Genomic DNA, 19,447 nt, shown 5'->3' on the forward strand with positions numbered 1-19,447 from the left:
GTCGACTTCTGTCTGGCTGACCTTTCCTTTTTGCTTGCCTTTTTTTTCGTAATAAACATATCCCCCCCCCCATGAGGTTTACAGAACTCTCTAACTGTATCTCAAAGGTATACGCGAACAATATACATCCGCTGCAACGGGTTAGAGAGATAGACCGGCCGTTGTTGTCGTGACAGAAGCGATCGGATGGAGGCCAAATCAGTCTCTTCTATTCAGCAGGGGGAGAAAGCACAGATAGATTTCCATAGCGAACAAATCGGGATGGTTTCGAGCAGACTCCGCGGGGAACGAGGATCTGTAAGCACGCAGCTGGGAATCTGCGCGGCAACAAAAAGATGCAACTGCAGGAGTATGTGCAAGTTTGAAACATTCCTTCGTTTTGTTTTGCCCGCTATATCATTCCGGGAAGAGAGTTTTTATTTTCATAAAAGTGTTCCCCGTTTGAGAATGGGAATTGTTGTTTTGTGAGGGCGCACGTGATGGGTGCTTTTAGGTATTTGTTTTACTTTCGCCACAGTTAACGCTTTGCTTTCGGCTCGAAATTTTAAACGCGTATCAGAATCAATGCGAACAAGTAAGCCTGGTCTTTCTTTCTTTCTTGTCATCATCTCATCATACTGTCGTCTTTCATGTTGTCATCGGACTTTGCAAAGTCTGCCATCGCACCCTCACAAAACATTCGCGCTGTTCTATACACTCTCAGCAAAAATGAAATGATTTTAACCATTTTCTGGATTAGATGCTTTGTGACGACCTTGTGTGTGTGATTTCTTCGGGGGATAAATGCATAAACAAGCAACTGAATGGTCATGTTCGAGGACAACTTACGGTGCGGAAAGTATTTTTTTATTTTTTTTGAATGGAGAGGAATAACTGAAATTTACAGGACTATAAGCTGTAAGTACTTCCCAGTCTACTCTTTTCTTCCCCCCTCACCCCCTTAGAGTGTAAAAGCAAAACTTCAGCGAATCACAGGCGCCTGGGTCGAATGACATCATTTCCTCCCCTAATTTCTTACAAACGAGAGAGCGGCTTTTTCTGACACTCACGCTATTTTGGTAATTGTTACAGAAAAGGTGTACGCCTCGCACTCTTAAAACAAATTGGTTAACTGCACGCAGGGATCGTGCGTCTTGGGCTGACTTCACAGGGAATTCTGCCGACATTTGTCTTGAAGCGTCCGAGGAAAATCGAGGGAACATACCCAGACAACACAGCCGCGGCGCCCGGATTAAGAGAGAACTTCGCCGCATCAAACGCTCTTAGCCAACCACCACCCGAATGATATCGTTCTGCACCCGGATTAGTATGGCACGCAAAGTGAGGCACTAACAACGATGGAAATAGGCAGGCAGATAGGCACTCAGAAACGCCAAAACGGGGAATGAAACGCAAAAGTAGGCACGTTAATATGGTACACTCTTTGGCTTGCTGGCATTTCAGAAGGCTCCGTCCAGGAATTCCTGCTCGTTTAAAGACCACGGTATACCACACAAGTTTTGACTTCTGGTACAGGAACGTTGAGGCTTCCTCGAAACAACGCTATATACTGGACAATACTTTTAGTTCTGCGCTCTCGATGACCTTAAAAGGTCAAGAGAAGGCGAAGCATTTGATCAAACATACATTCTAGAAAACCAAGGTACTGAAGGAAACCAAACTAAAAAAAAAAAGGAACAAAACGCACAAACACGCAGAAACGAAAAGTAAAACTCAGCATGAGCCTGCGAAGGTGCACTCGCACTTGCACGTCTAAAAAAAGGACGTTATGACATCGAAAATCTTAAAATAGGCCACAACTCGATAGAGTGGATAAAAATGCGGCAACACTGAAGGTGTCGCATTTAGGACATTTATAGGCATTTTAGGCAAATGCATAAAATTCCGGGCCCTACAGATTAGCTAAAAACGGGGGCATTTTTTGTGACGCTTATGCAGTTCTGTTAACTGTCACCAAAAGACGTACGCCACGCACTTTCCGAAGACTGGGTATAGGTATAGCGTTATCATTCTGTGGAACGGTTGGCACTCACCGTTTCATGTGGTGAAGCTCTGTTCTGTTTCTGGACAACCAATGCTAAATTCAAAGTGCGACACCGCGTCTTTTATCTTCGCAGTCTTACGTATACATATCATATCGCAGTCTTACGTATACATACGTATACATATACATGGTAAAAGTGAACGTAGTGACCCCTCAAGTCCTTCGAGCCCATTTTTACGCTCTGGTAGTCGAGAAGTTTTTTGAAACACCCTGTATGTATTGGCATCATCGTGGAAGACCAGCCATATTGACTGGCTCCCTTTAACGCAACAAACGCACTAGTCTACAACCATCGCAACGCCAACACTCGAAGACGAGCTCACGGCAGGTCTGGGATTGATGTACGTGCTAGATGCCACCTCGCAACAAACCAAAACTGACGGAGAGTTGCTCGTGGGACAGCAGCACGAAGGATATTAGAAGCGGATGATATACCTACCATTCCTTTCTTCAAAGAGGGTCGCTGATGTTTGCCGCCGCATACGAAACTGGACGGCCCTAAGGACTCCCCTCTCCCTGTATAGCACTCTACGGATGCCCGGTCTGACCCTGTTCAGTAACTCAACGGCGGTGCGAGCACGGCCACCGTGCACAGCTATGCAGCGTGCTATCCAGACCTGGGGGCTTAATCGCTTCATCTTCGTTACGGTCGTTACAAGCTAACGAGTGGCGGGAAATTCAAAAAGGTGGGCACGTGACACATTGCGCGTGACGTGTACCACGGCCTTCACGTATCGCGCGAAGAGCGCCGTGCACGTGTTTTATCACGTGCCCGCCTTTTTAAATTTCCCGCCCGCCTTTTTGAATTTCCCGCCACTCGTTAGCTTGTAACGACCGTAACGACGATGAAGCAATTAAGCCCCCTGGTAGATTACTTCTACCGCCAGGAGTACAAACTGGCGTCTATCGCAGACCGGAACTGGGAGCGAGCTCAGTAACTGGACCGTGCCCCACCGAATGAACGGAATGCAGTAAAGCATCTCAGCCTGGTGCCACAAAAAATCCGGGAGCAGACAATTGCGAAAAGCGTGCTCCGACGTTTCAAAGGAAGGGCAGAAAGGGCAAAAAGGCCTGGTCAAACCAAAGCGGGACAACCTGTCCCTGAGAGGTAAAACGTCGTGCGCAAGACGCCACTGCAAGCTTGCACGGCGCGCATCCAACAAGCCGGTCGTAATATGACGCCACGCGATCGGGCGAGGCACAGCCGAGCTCGCCGTCGGAAGGAGTTTCAGAAGAGTGGCATAAAACTGCTTGACGGGCCAGACAAAGAAATCATCCGACGGGAATGATGCGCGTAGGCGACGGACGTTCAAAACGTACTCTCTCAAGTGCGAGGCCACAAACTCAGAGCGTGGTCTATTCTGCACAAGCGGGCGAAACAGATGTGCATCTGGACCTAAGCAGTATTGCAGGAGATCGTGGGCGGGGTGGCCAAGGTCACTAAGGCCGTCAAAAATTGCCTTTATCCCGAGCGCAAGACACTTGATTCTTACGTGCGGAACCCGGAAACCGCCAACCTCTCTCGGCTGGTGCATACGTGCACGGGATACCCATTCAGCTCCGTTGCCCCAGATTAACCGAAAGGCCGTACGAGTTGCTGCAAGGAAAACCTGACGAGGGGGAACTTGGGAAGGCAAACTCTCCCGTGATACCAATATTTGCTCAGGAACCACGACGCAGCCAGGCGAGCTCTACAGGTTGGAGCACTAGGCCCCTTAAATCCGTGAGAACCGAGACGCTGCGCTCGTGAACACGCAACCAAGAAAGAGAACAGACCCCAGCCCTGTTATAGTGAATACCAAGAACCCGCACCTCATTCCTAACAGGGATCCCGAATGGAGACGGACAGGAGGGAGTGAACAACGCAGCGCTTTTTTCTCTGTTGATTCGTGCATTCGATACTCGACCGTAACGAGAACACGACCTATACAGGAGTGTGTATTGTCATCAAGCAAGATAACTACCTATGGAGGTAGCCTCTTTTACACAAACTCTATCTTACATACCAGATAACAGGTAACCTTGTATCGCCAACTGTAGGATGACAGATAACAGATAACCTACGCAGGAGTGTATTGTCATCAAGCAGGAGAGCTACCTATGGAGGTAGTCCCCTTTGGACAGACACTAACTTTACGCTACAGTCCTACAAGCTAGATAACAAGTTTGCTTTTCGTACTGACCATACCAAGCGAGCAATCCAAACACGGGAGAGCCGCTGCAGAGTGCAGTACGGTCCTAGCGAGCTGGCTAGAACATGGATGACCTACGCAGGAGTATACGGCTGTAGAATTATTCGAATGGGAATCGAAGCAACATGCGCGCCTTTTCACCTGCAACTACATCCTTCTTTGCGGTACGGTCTTTGCGGTGTGCCTTCACTTAGTAATGCACGCGTTCGCAGCAATGGTGAACATATGTTGGCAACTGAAAGGTTGGAATGTCTTCAGTCGCTCTACAATCACTCCTCGCACCTTATGTCGCACTCGCAACGAAACAACGATTCGTCTTGTGGAGATCTAGGGTAAGGGGGCATTCATCATTTTAAAGTTATACAAGAAATAGTGTCCGAAGCGTGAATTATCTATAAATGTCAGCGTATCTGTGTACTCACACGAACGACATCCTCAGGGAAGATTCTAGTGGAAGAAAAAGCAAAAACACTGCTCGCAAGTTCCGCCCCGTGTTATCCCGATATCATTTGAGATGATGGTTTGCTAGGAGCGTGCTATGAGGTGAAGTTCATTTTTAAGAGAGTACAGACTCCAGAAGTGCCCTCAACAACGTGATAAACCCCATGTGTGGTAGCATTCTGGCCCGATGTATAAGGAGATCGTGTGCCCAGCATAGGCTAACCGGAGGTGAGCTTACGCTCCAATGGATCCCATCTCATGTCGGCATCAGAGGCAACGAACGAGCGGACCAGCTAGCTTCCTCAGCACACAACAGCTGCAGCCCATCCTTAGCAGTCCCGGCCGACACTGACAGGCTCATGGTCGTCAAACAGCTAGTTGAGGTGCGCCACCCTGGCATACAGGACATCATGCAGAATCACCGACCCTCTCTTCCCACGAAAGATCTTCCCCGTGGTATGCAGACAATGCTCCATCGATTACGCACAGGATCTGCGTTCACGAACTCGCAACTGTGCAAGATCGGCTCCAGGGAGGACTCCAGTTGCGGACACTGTAATCATCCGGAGACAATTGCGCATGTCCTGACAGAATGCCGTGCATACCATGCCATGCGGGAAACCCATCTTCCCCACGCCAGGCCTGGTATACTGACGGACGTCCTCTTCCCCGAAGGTTCTTGTGCGGAACGACTTTCAAAAACTCGCGGCCTCGTGCGCTTTCTCCAAACAACGGGCCTAGCGGAGAGACCACTCTAGTGCACCTCTCACCTACAGTGTGCTTCCGTCCCATCAGTACCGGTCATCCTGCTTCTACATCACTTTGAAGTCCTCAACTCCCACCTTCTTTTCCTTTTTTTTTTTTTTTTTTGGCTATAGTCGTGACGATGCCCACTTGAGTGCGGCCAACAACGGCAAGCTACCTCGACACCCCCCCCCCCCCCCCCTCATTTTTAAGAGTGATAGTAAAGATCAAAGTTCCTTCTTCATCCGTCTTCCCGTCGTGAGCATCCCGTCCGAAGAGATAGTTCGACCAAGTGCTGTTCGCAGCCGCAGAGCTACAGAGTGGAACACGTGGCAACTCGGCACCACGGGGGATATAGACCCAGGAGGATTTCTTGTTTCGCCCGGTTGCCCACCAATCTCGTTTCTCGGAGGCTGAACCCAGCTGCACTAGCGCACGTGGCTACCGCAGGATGGCCCGAAAGCTGCGAATCCTCCAGAGAATCGGCCATCACCCATGCTATCGTTTGTCTCGCATTGCCACGAGGGAAAGGAGACGCTGCCGAGCGCCAGAGACGAGCGGTGATAGTGAATAGAATGGTTAATTACGGTGTTTTCGTAACATGGAACAGGCAGTCCTCAATTCAGGATTAAAAACACTGCACTATATAAGGAAAAAAGGAAGTAATTTTGCTCCTTTTCGGGACTAAATGCGTTGCCACAAAAATATAGTCCCTTTCGGGAGCAAATGCACGGGAGTAAATGAATGTCACAGAGTGGAGGCTGCATTTTACGCTCCGTTCTAGGAGTACCAGGTACATAATTCGCGTGCATGTATGAAAGTACTTTGAATCAAACCGTCAACAGTGATATATCGAGTGAAATAAAATCTTGCGACGTACATAGGGCACGATTCGCGAAGAAAGAAACGTTAACTGTTTCTTACTCCGTTTGGGTGGAAAACTGTGGAGTTGGCTGAGTAATACAGCCTTATGCCATCAAATTGACCAAGAGCACATATTTACGCAGACTGTTGCATTCGGAAGACCATTTGTGAAGTTCAGTGACAATTTGCATTCCTGGGGAGTAAATGTCGGGGATAGGGGACTAATATGGGGAGTAATTGCAGTTTAGGGGATCAGAAGCCGCAATTACTCCTCATTTCACTCTTTCTTTCTTTTTTCTTAGAGTGTACTTCACCGCAGGACACACTCGAGGCATCGTTCCGTTGTATCTTTCGAGTATGGCAACAGTCGTGACACTCGTCATGAGGCCAGCAACGGTAAGCCGGTCTCGTCACCGCACAATCCTCCGCCACATACGTCTCTTGTGTCTTTTTTTGTGTGTGTGTGTGTGTGTGTGTGTGTTTTCTTAGAGAACCGGAGACTACGAAGGTTTGCGGGGTACCTCGAAAATTCGTAAAAGCACGTGCTGTTCCCTGACTGTTGTCGTACCTTGCAAATAACAGGCCTCTGATAGAGCTTGCATTATAACAGGAAATGAAATAAATAACCATTTTAGCCAGTCCGCAACTTCTTCCTAGTGCTTTTTCTCCATAAACACCAATATCAGATGTCCGCAACGGCACTATGATGACTGACGCACGGCACGCACTCCTGCATGGAAGCCAAACCCATTCTTGTTGTTGTTGTGGGGTGGTGGCCGTGGTTTTTCCGTGGTCATAGTGTCTCATTTCTATTTCTTTCCTTTTTCTTCCTTCTTTTCCTTTTTTTTTTGTTTCTTCTTCTCTTTTTCTTTGGAATAGCAACCCGGCTCTTTGCCAGCACCCCAAAAAAAAAAAAAAGAAGAAGAAAAACAGAACTTCACAACATGGCACCCTCTTAGTCAATCACCATCCCGAATGACACCTTTCTTGCCCCTGACTGGTTAAAAACGGGAGGCGTAAGCCGTTTTGGGGAACACTTACGCAGTTCCGAAGAAAGGCGTTACGCTCCTCGCTTTCCCCAAATCGGGATTGTTTAAAGGTATCATTCCGTGCAACGGTTGGCCTTATTCAGCGTGTGTGGGCTGAGCTATCCTTTTCTCTTTTTTTAATAAACATATTCCCCATTCTACTCAAGAAAACGAAAACACGGCAACAGCAGCAAGAGATCCGTAACGCAGTATCTGGCTACGATCAATATACGGGCATACACAAATACTCAAGTCCCGAATAAAGACGAGCAAGTTTATATATCAGGAAGTGGGTATATGCTTAGCCTTAGGGCAAGAACACGCCATACCGCCAAGAGAAAACGGGCCAGGCCCTGATGTTATGAATGCGCCATATATTTTATTCCTCGCGGGGCCTTCCTTTGACAGATTTCATCGAGTGGAGCAAGCGAAGGCATATATTGCACCGACGGGCTATAGCGGCAATACGGATGTGCGGGCCTCTTTATTGAATGAAGTACGCCAAGTGGTTGTCTTGACCAAGGAAGTCGTATATATATATATATATATATGGGGATGGAAGCTTAGAAGAAAGCATGTATTGCACGTTTGGACAGGACAGCGCCTTCCGAAGGAATGTTATGCTGTTGATACAGCCGAAGAGTATTGAACGTGTCGGAAGGAAAACAACGATGTAGATTGTCTGTCAAGCTGCTTTCGTGGCAGCTTTTTGTCAGCACCTCCTACCACGAAATGCGGGAAATAAAGTATTATTATTATTATTATTGTTATTATTATTATTATTATTCGATATGGAACTTATTGTAGAAACTACTATGTGCCAGCAGTCTTTAACCGGCTCCCAAGTGAAATACTGCATATAAATTCGAAACGTCAACTAAAGCAATCATTGAGGGATTTATTCTATAAACATCACCTTGACACAATATCACTCAGTGCACCCCGTTAAATGTCCCTTACGGAATGCTCTCTAAATAACAAGAATTGAACTGTTCGTGAACTGAACTGTCTACCTACTTGGAATGTAAACACCAGTCAGTTCCCATTACGTGCCATGCTCTTGTTAAGTTAATCTTATTAGGCATTACGTACTATGTATTAGATAATGCTTCCAATGTATGTTTAACCTTATAAACACAAGTAGTGTTTGTCGCTGCTGCCGGGTCCCGCGTAACAAGCCTTCGGGCTTAGGCGGACCCGCCTGATATGTACTGACCACTTTCAGCTAATAAAGATTTGATTTGATTTGATTATTATTATTATTATTATTGTTGTTGTTGTTGTTATCTGTTTAGCGAGAGGGAAGTGTTTTTGCGTCGTATCTGTGCATGGCCAGTTTCAGCGGTGCTTGATGAGATGCAACAAAAAACGAGTGAAAGATCTAGCATAGTTCTCAGTAGTAGTTTCGTATAGTGGTTTAAAGCTTTCTTAGCACCAGTTCTCACTTGGCGACGCCCGACGCTGCGTCGTGAGCGGGCGGCGGAAATAGACGCGCATTTCCGGAGTCGGGAGAGGAGAGAAGTCGAGCCGAAAAAACTGCTCTGCTGAACTTCTATCACGACGTCGACGAGAGCTGCCGAGAACGACAGCTGGCGACCAATAGGGTGAAAGAGAAAGGCCACGCCCCCTCATTTTTCGTCTGCTTTGGGCGACGGAAGGTCACCGTGGTGGGAACATGAAAATCGAGCGCGCTGACGGGGCGGCGGAAAAGCGCCTCTACTTCCGCCGCTCGCACACGACGCCGCGTCGGGCTTCGCCAAGTGAGAACTGGCCCTTAGCTATGATGGTACTATACGTGAGGGAAAAGCGGAAACCATATATGTTGAATTATAATGGCAGAGTCGGAGCAAGTGGCAGGCTCCGCAGTGGAGCGGCTTGATCTGGCCTAGAGCAAGTGATCCGAATCTGCGACTGGAACACTTCCGCACAACTTGGAGTTAGCGCTGGGTAACCTCCCTTGGTGGATGGCGGCCAGAGACTGAGGAAGAAGAAGAAGAAGATGCTCATGTTCCATTATAACGCCATGTTTTGCAACATCAAGGTCCTCCTAATCTCCTAACGTTGCCCTGGTAATGTCTGATTCTCGCTTCCTTCACGAAACAAAATCGCCAACGTACGACGCGAAATACTAGTCACGGCGAAGACGCGTTGCAAAGCAGCCATGTTGGCGAAATAGAGACAGGAAATAGGAAGCACGAGCGACAAGTGACACGTCACGTAGAGTTCCGGTTGAATCTGCCTATTTTGGCGGAGCAGTCTGGGTTGCTCCCTGGAGCGACCTTGGCTCGAATGCCGCTCCGAAGCTCCCATTGGAAGACTCCAGAACTGTTCTCAATCTGCCATTCGAACAGGCTTGCTCTCGGCGGAGCAACAAAACTTGCTCCGGAGGCGCTCCAAATCTGCCATTCGAATTCAACAACAGTTCGAAAACGGGCAAATTTTGCTTTACACCTCCCCCCACCGCGTCATATCCTAGCGGCTCTCCAGCGAACCATGCTCGGTGCGCGTCAAAACATATCCACGTGGGTGGCACAAAGGACCAAAACCGGTTCGGAGTGGGACCAACGCATCGCGCAGCTCGTGCGATGTCCTCACTGGTCCTAACTTCTTTCGTCCCCATATTGCTCCATCTAGTGAAGACGCAGATAACCCATCTCCGGCGCCTCAAGGTCATACCCATGCGCATAGGCCATCCTGAAAAAAAGAAAGTTTACGCTGGTGTTGAGAGCCCAGGGCGCGCTACCCCCCCCCCCCCCTCCCCCGAGTAACGTGACGTCACATCGGCAGGCATAGCTCTCGGCAGTGGGAATATAGACGGTTTGCTGGAGCGTGTTCAGACCTATAAGAACGGTATCCCAGGTGCTGAACGGTATAATTTTAGACTATATATTCTCATTACATTCAACAACGACAATGACCTTCGTAAAACGTAAGTATGATCCATATAAATTATATATACAACGTTTAAGATACCGTAATGTCTTCCGGTGGCTAATATAGGTAGAAAAAGGGCACCCACCGTACCGTTCTTATAGGTTGAAACTTGCACTGGACCTCAGATCCGTTCAGAATTTGTAGTCCTATGTGTATTCTAAGAACAGTACTTCACCTCATATAGGACGATCGGCGTTGAGTAATACTGCCCAGTGACAAGATTTGCTGCAGGGATGGGCAGTATTTAAATACATTGTAATTAAAATACTATTTCAAATATAAATACATGTATTTATATTTTGTACTTAAATACAGACTCGAAAAATATATTTATAATTATACTTAAATACCAATTTTCGGGTATTTATTCTTCAAAATACTTTGTAAATACTCCTAGATACAGTATATACTGACTCATATCTTAAAGTTGCCCTGCATTTGACCTTTTGGCAAGAAAGGAGAGTTTGCGCTACCATGCGGATGCGACAAACCATTTTAGCTGGCAAGTTTTTCACTGTTGTTGCGGACAACGTCGCGACTAGCCAAATACCTTGTTGTACGAAGCATCTTCCTCAAATTTAATACAAGCATTTGTTCTAGCAAATATAATAACCTAACAAATAAATGTTATTGTTCGTTGCTGATTTGTTATGATTATCGTTATTTCTGTAATTCCAGATGACATTTTCCTCAAAGTATTTATGGTAGTAGTTATGGTATTTAAATACTGTATTTATATTTTGTATTTAAATACTCGTGTCGAAAAGTATTTATGCAGAGTATTTAAATACCTTTTTCAACAAAGTATTTTGTATTTATATTTAAATACTCAGAAAATGTATTTATGCCCATCCCTGATTTGCTGAAGTCAAAAGTGTCGTGCGCCATCTTTGCACCACACTGTATACGCGTTCGGATGCTACACAACAGTGCCGTGAATGCCAAAGGGAGTCTGGCCATTAGGAGGAACCTTAAAAATAGGCTCGACCTGTCAATCAAACTTAGGCGCATTTCATTGGTTACCGTTTTTCATTGGAGTTGCCATGACACCAAATTTTATCGAATATGGAGGATGGTGCATGGAACGGCGAAGCGGAGATTTCGTGACAAGAAATTTTCACAGACTAATTTAATTTCATACTATGAGTATATGCCCTCATGTACTCATCTGCAAAAATCAGCTTCAACTTTCGCTCCATCATCATTATCTACACGAAAATGGGATGTTTCATTGCTAACGTTAGCCTAGTGAAGACCGCTATACCAAGAAAATAGCAATGAAGGGCGACCCTTATACGTAGGAATTTGTTATTATATGATTGCATATTATTTATACATACATCTTTGCTCGTTTTTGATTCGATCTACTTACATTACGTGATTTAAAACTTCAGTTTGCTACGAAGAAGCGGTTGTACCGCTCTCCTGAATAATTAATTCTGCCAGCAACCATTCCTGCAATTCTGAGCCTTCCCGGCATACCTCTCTATGCAGATGGCGCTGATAAAAGTGGTCGCAAAATCCGTCGTTTTCGTCTGCCACCAGTGATACCCGTTTCAATCCGAATCAATCCAGTTTCTCCAAAATGGTGGCGCCCAGTAAATAAGGGTGAGGCATAAGTACGGGATGGATGTAATAATAGACAACTGTATTTCGACGTGTGATTGGCTAGATACCTCAAAAACCCTATTGAAAATTCCTACATGAGGGCCATGTGGGATTCTGGTATAAGGTCTTACATCGATGTAAGGTCTCACGTCGATGTGAGACCTTACATCCGACACTGATATAGGATGTAATATCCCACACTGATGTGGGATTTCACATCATTATATGGGATTCCACATCCCACGCGGATGTAGTGCTCCACATCCTATTTCATCATGTGAAGCAGTGGTTCTGTTAGGTAGGTTCCATTAATGGCCAGGCTCTCTTTGGCATACACGGCACTGTTACACAATAGGCGCAGGCCCCCTCTGGTGTTAGAAATCATAAGGCCGAACGATATGATTCCCAAGTGTGGCCGGCCAACGAGCGTGCTATGGAGTGTAGACGATCAGCAATGGCGCTAGTTTATGGAGAGAGTGAGTGAGTGAACGAAAAAGAAAAAAAAAGAATGGAGAAAATTGGCACCGCCAACGTGGAAGCCGGCTACTCCATACCACGCAGACTTGTACACGTTACTAAAAAAAAAGTAATTGATTACCGTTACCGTTACCTTGTACGAAAAAGTAATTTTTTACCGTTACAAATTACTTGCCGGAAAAAGTAATGATGTAACGCCTCGAAAAGTAACGCGTTACTTTGCCAATTACTTTCGATATCTGAGAAAACGATTTGAACAAGATGTTGTTTCTGTCCTCTCTCCAGCGCTGTGAACATGCCGGATAGCTGAGGCCACGGCGACAAGTCATTGTAGATCGTCGACATCGTTGTGATATCGACAGTATTCCGCACAAGACTGACAGGGGCTCATGGTCACAAGAGTGGCATTAGGTTATCGGGGTCGAGAGTTCTGTGAAAAATGTGTCGAGAGGTTGAGAGTTTTGAGAGTTCTGTGAAAAGAGTCCCAACTGGAACTCCCACAAATGACTCATCAGGTTCACGATACAACCTACAGTCCAACTTACTGTATACAGGCCGGGTTACGGATAGATAGTACACATGAATGGGGAGAGGACAGTGGACTCAAAAATACACTACACGTGCGAAACAATGTGGCAATTGACCTCGGGGTCCTCGGGTAAGTAATTGTTGCGGGAAAAGTCCTACATATAAGACAGCTGCCTTGAACCGAATTGCAGAGGGCAGTTGGTTTTGTCTTCTCGCGGCGGTGAATCATCCCATATATGTGTGTGTGCGTCGTCCCGAACAATGTGGATTCTTTAGTTTCCAAGTAATCGATTACTTGGTAATTGATTACTGCAAATTGTAATTGAATTACTCAAAAAATTACTGGGCCCCAAAAGTAATCGATTACGTTACAAATTACTCATTACGCCGCATCTTTCATGGCAAATTAAAAATATTTATAGTGCGTTGTCGGTCGTATGGTTCCGCGTATGGTATTTAGAAGCAACCAAGTCTCTAGTCACATCACCGGCATATCATGCTTGTCTACTGCTTTACAGTACCTTTAACAAAAAATGTGACCCTAATCCATCGTAGCCATAAGAGGATTCCTCAGTGACAAAAATTCCAAATGCGTGTACGTTTCGAAAGAGCCAGGTTCGCTAGAGGTCCAGGGGTGGCGGATTCGAGCACCCGCTTTCTCTGTTGGTGAATTGCAGCCGGTTCACATTTCATGTGAATTGCCGTCAGAGTCCTCAATACGTATATCCCGTTATGTGGTTTATCCCACGGAAAAAATGACTTTTCTTCAACAGTTCTCCATGCTGCAAGAACCTTTCTGTGACTAGGGCTGCCACCAGGCCGGTATTATACCGGCACGGCCGGTTATTTGGCCGCTCTGCCGGTAGGAAGGTGATACCGGCAGCGTTTTGCCGGTATTTATGGCTCAAGACCTTTCATAAGGGCTTTTACGGGATTTTCCTTTCAACATTCCACTACAGACCCAGCTCCGCAGTCACCAGTCATTTTCTTAGTTCTTCATTCTTATTATTATTCATTGTTATTATTATTATTATCATTGTTATTTCTAGCACAATGATACAACCACACACAGGAACATACAGGGTGTCCCAGAACACGTGTCATTGAATTATAATAAAAAAACTACGCCACCTAGAATCATGCGGTCAACGGCATTTGTTCTTATTAGGTTTTTGCCACCTCCTCATGTGAATGTCGTGTAACGTAAGTTTAATTATGTAAATATTTGCGAACTGAACTCGGAAATTTGCCAAGTAAAGGTCACTTTTTTTACCCCACCAATATGAAGAGCGTGCCGAATTCACTCAAATTCATGATAATTCGCAGTGATATTGACGAGCTATCCCATCGGAAAAAATAGCCGAATATCATGCTTTTCGGAGCACCGCACCATAGCGCGCGATGACTTTTTGGGCGCAACGCTCTCAGTGCGGCGAAAGGAGGTTCCGAAGCCAGCCTACAGAGTGATAGTAAAAAAAAGTAACAGTTCCTAAAATTGGGAGAGGGAGAGCATTATCCCAGCGAAAGTCGGACGTGATAAGCCGTGCGTGTTTTATCTCTTTCTGCGATGTCGAGAAGGGCTGGGTTTCCAACCTCCTTTCGTCGGGCTGAGAAAGATTGCGCTGAAAAATTCATCGTGCGCTATTCTGTGCGACCTCCGTAGAACATGATGTTCGGCTATTTTTTTCGATGGGATAGCTCCTGAATATCCCTGTCAATTATCATTAATTTGACTAAATTAGACACGCTCTTCACATTGGTGGGGTAAAAAAGTGACCTTTACTAGGCAAATTTCCGACTTAAGCTCGCAAAAATTTACATAATTAAAGTTACGTTACACGACATTCACATGAGGAGGTGGCAAAAACCCAGTAAGAACAAATGGCCTTGACCGCATGACTCTAGGTGGTGTAGTTTTTTTATTATAATTCAATGACACGTTTTCTGGGACACCCTGTATGTTTCCTCGTATTATCTTGAGCGAGCACGCTCTCTCTATGTGTGTGTGCTCGTCCACCCCTCACCCACTTTCCCTTTTCCGCGAGCCTTTCCTCCTTTCCCTCTATTCCACCTCCTCTCCCTCAGCCGGTATTTTTCACTACGAAATGTGGCAACCCTATCTGTGACCCTTTTATCGTATCTTGAAGAACGCAAGAATCACTAAGGACCTCTTGCTGGTCATACTTGTGAGGAATCTTCTAAAGGTGAAAAATAAGGACAAGCCGAAGAATTGAAAACGTTCTTTTTCGCACGGTTACCTACGTGTGTGTACACGATACTTTATGCAGGTCGTACAAGTAATCCATTTGATATTTTGATGGGTTCGGAACACCTGAAGGCACGGGTGGTTACCGAGAATAATAACGTTTCCGCGTTTCTGTTTCCCGTACCCAAGATATTCAATTTTTCGTTTCCGTTTCTGTCACCGTTTCCGGATGATTTTCGGTAGCAGTTTCAGTTTCGGTTTCTGGTAAATATAACGAAACTGTTTTTCGTTTCTGTTTCTATTTACGTTTCCTGGAGAATATTTGAACTTTCCGTTTCCAGTAACAAACCCTGCTTTCTACGTCAAACTTGATGTAGGAACAGACAGATGACCTATGTGGTCTTCCCCGACCACTCATACACGGCACAGACAAAGGCATTCGGTAGACAGTGAGCACAGCCAACAGTTAGTTGCGCGCTTACTGCGTTGCAGTTTCGTCCAGTTTATTTCAATTGCATATTTCAATTTCGTTTTCATTTCAATTACTTCAATATCCCAAGAAGCTGGTGAGGCCCGCGATAAAACCTCTCTGCATCAACAATTCACATCGTCTGCATGTATTTCGCCATTAAATCAATCTGATGACTGAAGTGATGTGAATGATGTGATGTGAATGATGTGATGTGAATGGTGTGTGTGATGATGTGATGACGATGTGATCTCTTTGTTTTCTCATCGTCTCATCACCTGTTTATACTTTCTGTGTGTAAGCGTACTTGGGTAGCCAGTTCGACTTAGTCGAAACTCACATCCCCATTTTTTTCTTCTTTATCACATCACATCACGTCGCATCATGTGAATGAGAGAATACACTCTTAAAAATGAACTTAATCGCATAGCACATCCTAGCCAACCACAATCTTAACTGATAACGTTATCTGCCCTGATTTGTTGAAAACTGGAGGCGTACGCCTTTTCCGTGACAATCATGATCAGCATAAGTGTCACAAAAAAGGCGTACGCCTCCCGTTTTCAACAAATCAGGGCAGATAATGATATCATTCGAGATGATGGTTGGCTGAGAGCGTGCTATGCGGTGAAGTTCATGTCTAAGAAGGTGCTACTATACAGAGTGTTGCACGAGAGAGTGACCTCTAATTATTAAAAAAAAAGTCTACGTGAGATAAAAGTTGAAAACCTTGTGCACGACACTTGCGAAGGTTTTTGCAACCCAAAACGGGTGTTTTCTATGAGTGTACCCCATTAATTAGTCTAATTAGCTTAATTGAACTCAAGAATTTGCCAAGGAACGGTAACATTTTTTTATGTTAATTAGAAAGTTCATAGCCACAACACGCCATTTCAATCACAAATACAGGGTCTTTTACAATGTTTCCATAAAAATTTGAAATCCGGAAATACGTAACAACTGCATGCCTGGACAACCGTCGCCCATCAAGGCGCGCTCGTCCAAGTTTCCCCGCATAACGTATAGTATGGGGAGGAGGAAAGGACAACACAGAAAACAGCACAGAACATCCGATGTCGGTGACTATCAGTAACTGATGGCCGCGAACAGATAAGCTTGCCAAGACAAAATGCGTGATTAAGCCGGTCCGCGCCCTCCCTTTTTTTTCTTGTTTCCTCATGCTGTTTCCATGCCGGCACTGATGATATCGGAAAACGCCCTCGCATTGATGGCAAGTTTTCCGGTGTCGAAAAACTCGGGAATAGTTGAAGAAACTTTAAATTACGATTGGAATAGAATGTTGTGCCCACAGACGTTCTAACCAGCGAAAAAAAAAAAAAGAAGAAGAAACGCTACGTTTTCTTGGCAAAAGTTCAATTAAGATAATTAGCCTAATTGACGAGGTACACTCATACGAACCGCCTGTTCGGGTGGCAAAAACCTTCACAAGTGTCGTGCAGAAGGTTCTCAATTTGTATCTCACGTAGATTTTTTTTTAATAATTAGGGGTCACTCTCTCATGCAACACCCTATATATGTATTCATTTATTAATACCCTCATGGCAAAGAGAGGGGAGTGGTGGCTACTTATAATTCAATGGAACATATGAGCATTCATAAAAAATAATGACGATGGAAGGTGGTTCCACTCCACGCTTGATGGAATTTTAAAGACATTATATGCATGTTAAGGAGGAACGGTATAGGGGAACTACGTTACACGAATTCCGTTTCCCAGGCTTCAATTTCGGTTCCGTTGCGGTTGCCGGTAAAGGTAACGAAAATATTTTTTGTTCCCTGTGGAATCTGGGTATTTCACGTTTCTGGTTTCCGTTAACTTGAACCTCGAACCTTATAGGCGTCGTCCTCTGGATGCACTGATACTGATATCCCTCTTTCACGATCTATTTGAGTTATCGGGTTTTTCATTCATTAGGTAACTTTTTTTCTTTATGTGGCAGTAAGCTTGCCTGCAGAATCGCATACATGCTTCTACGCTTATCTCTTCTGCTTTTTGTTGCTTCACCAGTTTTTATCAGCACGCAGCTGTACGTCGTGACCAGCATCCATACTGATAGAGCCCATACGTCCCGTTGTCTTTTTTGTTTGCCTTTATCGAATTCGCGTACGTTTGTTAACCTTGTGCCAGTTGAGATTCGTGGGCGAAATCAGCCGCGTGCAGTACACGTCTTCAGATTTAACTGAAAGCTAATTCTGCTAACCGGGAACAATTGAAACTCATCACGCAACGAACAGCCATCATATTGCGCGCTGCTTTTTCCACAAAGGTCTGGAAACAACGCAAAGAAACAACACTCACCTGCTGAACGATCCTGGTTACTCATCCCCGCAGCGGCGCGTAGCAGACGACACTTCACCAACAGACGACACGACGCAAAAACCCCGCGATGAAGAGCCGGACTCCGATGCGACTCGCGGTTCAAGTGCTGAGTAAGGGTTCCACGTTCTCCCTCCTCGGCGTATGCCGGCCCTCGATTGGCCGAAAGCTGCGAAAGGGGAGGGAGAGGGGAGAAAGGGAAGGTTGTCGGGTTTGCTCTCTCCCGCCTCCGGCTTTGAACCGTTCGCCCCGTCTGTGTGGGTTTCAATGCCTCCAACTGTTGTGCGCCCGGTTGACTTCCACGTGGTGTGGAGCGGGCGAGGCAAGTATTTGGTGGCACATGTTGAATAACATGGTTGTCCGCCCTCTCTGTTGAGTGAAGGTTGCATTTCTGGAGGGCTCTCTGAGAGCTGGTTGGCCGATTTTATTGGGTCCACCTGTTCTTTGCTGCTCTTCGATGCACCGTTCATGTAGAATAAGAGGGATGGAAGTGGACTGAGTACCGCGGAAGGGAGGGGGGTTATGATCGTGTGTCCTGGGCTAACTTCACTGGAAGCTGTTGGATTGAAATTTCGCCGTCTAACGAACTCCTAGCAAACCACCGCTCAAAATGATGTCGTCTTTCCCGCTGATTTGTTGAAAATCCGAGGAAGACACCTGTGTTCAACAGATTATATATTCTGCATAAGGTTTCCAGAAAAGGCCTAAATCTTCTTTTGCGAACGATTGTAGTACTCCTTTCGGTGACGACAATTAAGGTAACTTTGTATGTGTCACAAAAAAAAGCCTACTCTTCCCATGTTCCAGATATCACGAAAGAACTTTATGGTTCTGGTTGATTCTCAGTCCGTTATGCAGTGAGGTTCCGTTTTTAGAATGTACAAAAACATTCGCACAGGAATACATCATAATAAAAACAGAAAGTACAATACCGAAACTAGGACATAATGTAAGATTACGCAATAAAAGGCGTCATAGAATTAAATTTTGACTGGTTATCAGGTAGTAGAAGGTTTACAGGTGTTAAAAGGGCAGATAATACGAAATTAATTTCTACCTTCGCAGAAACACTCGGTGATTACTACGAAAGAAGACGAAATGTGGAAATCCATAAACCCCCTCCATGTTTTCACTTGAAACATCGCAACACGTGATATCATCAAATCTTGTCCTGTATCTGGAAATCGAGTCTCATTAAATCAGATGGAATAACGTTTGTCATTCGTGGTGATGGCTAGCTTCGTGCCATGGCCATTGTCGTTTTCTCTCCTGATTTTGCGACACTTTTTTGTTACACCTTTTGAATTTATGACACTTTTTATGACACGTTTTATGAAACTTATATCCATTCACGTTAGTTGGCCGCGAAGTTATGTTTTATACTAAAGGAAAATTTATTGACGGTAACGACACGCAACATACGACACACCCGGGACACTATACCAGACAACGTGCAGTTACAAGTAGAGACAATATTATGTATACATTCGTTTCAGAAAATATTTACACAACAACAACAACACACAACACTCGCTAAAAAGCTTGGCGTCAACTTGGTGTCAGGCAGTGACAAT

The 19,447-nt window shown here is 45.4% G+C and overlaps 1 protein-coding gene and 1 long non-coding RNA gene across 2 annotated transcripts in view; one reads left to right on the plus strand and one right to left on the minus strand.

Moving 5' to 3' along the window:
- The window catches only part of LOC135369335 (PR domain zinc finger protein 8-like), a 64,747-nt gene extending 46,805 nt beyond the window's left edge, over positions 1–17,942 (minus strand). The window contains exon 1 of the mRNA XM_064602929.1: positions 17,856–17,942. The gene's annotated coding sequence lies outside the window, so the exon portion shown is untranslated. The remainder of the gene's footprint in view (positions 1–17,855) is intronic.
- On the plus strand, positions 6,596–8,075 carry LOC135369334 (uncharacterized). Its single transcript, XR_010415080.1, has 2 exons — positions 6,596–6,681; positions 7,722–8,075. It is a non-coding gene; the product is annotated as an uncharacterized LOC135369334 (long non-coding RNA).
- Positions 17,943–19,447: the final 1,505 nt, after the last annotated feature.

Source organism: Ornithodoros turicata, chromosome 9 (assembly GCF_037126465.1).
Source record: "Ornithodoros turicata isolate Travis chromosome 9, ASM3712646v1, whole genome shotgun sequence".
Lineage (NCBI taxonomy): Eukaryota > Metazoa > Arthropoda > Arachnida > Ixodida > Argasidae > Ornithodoros > Ornithodoros turicata.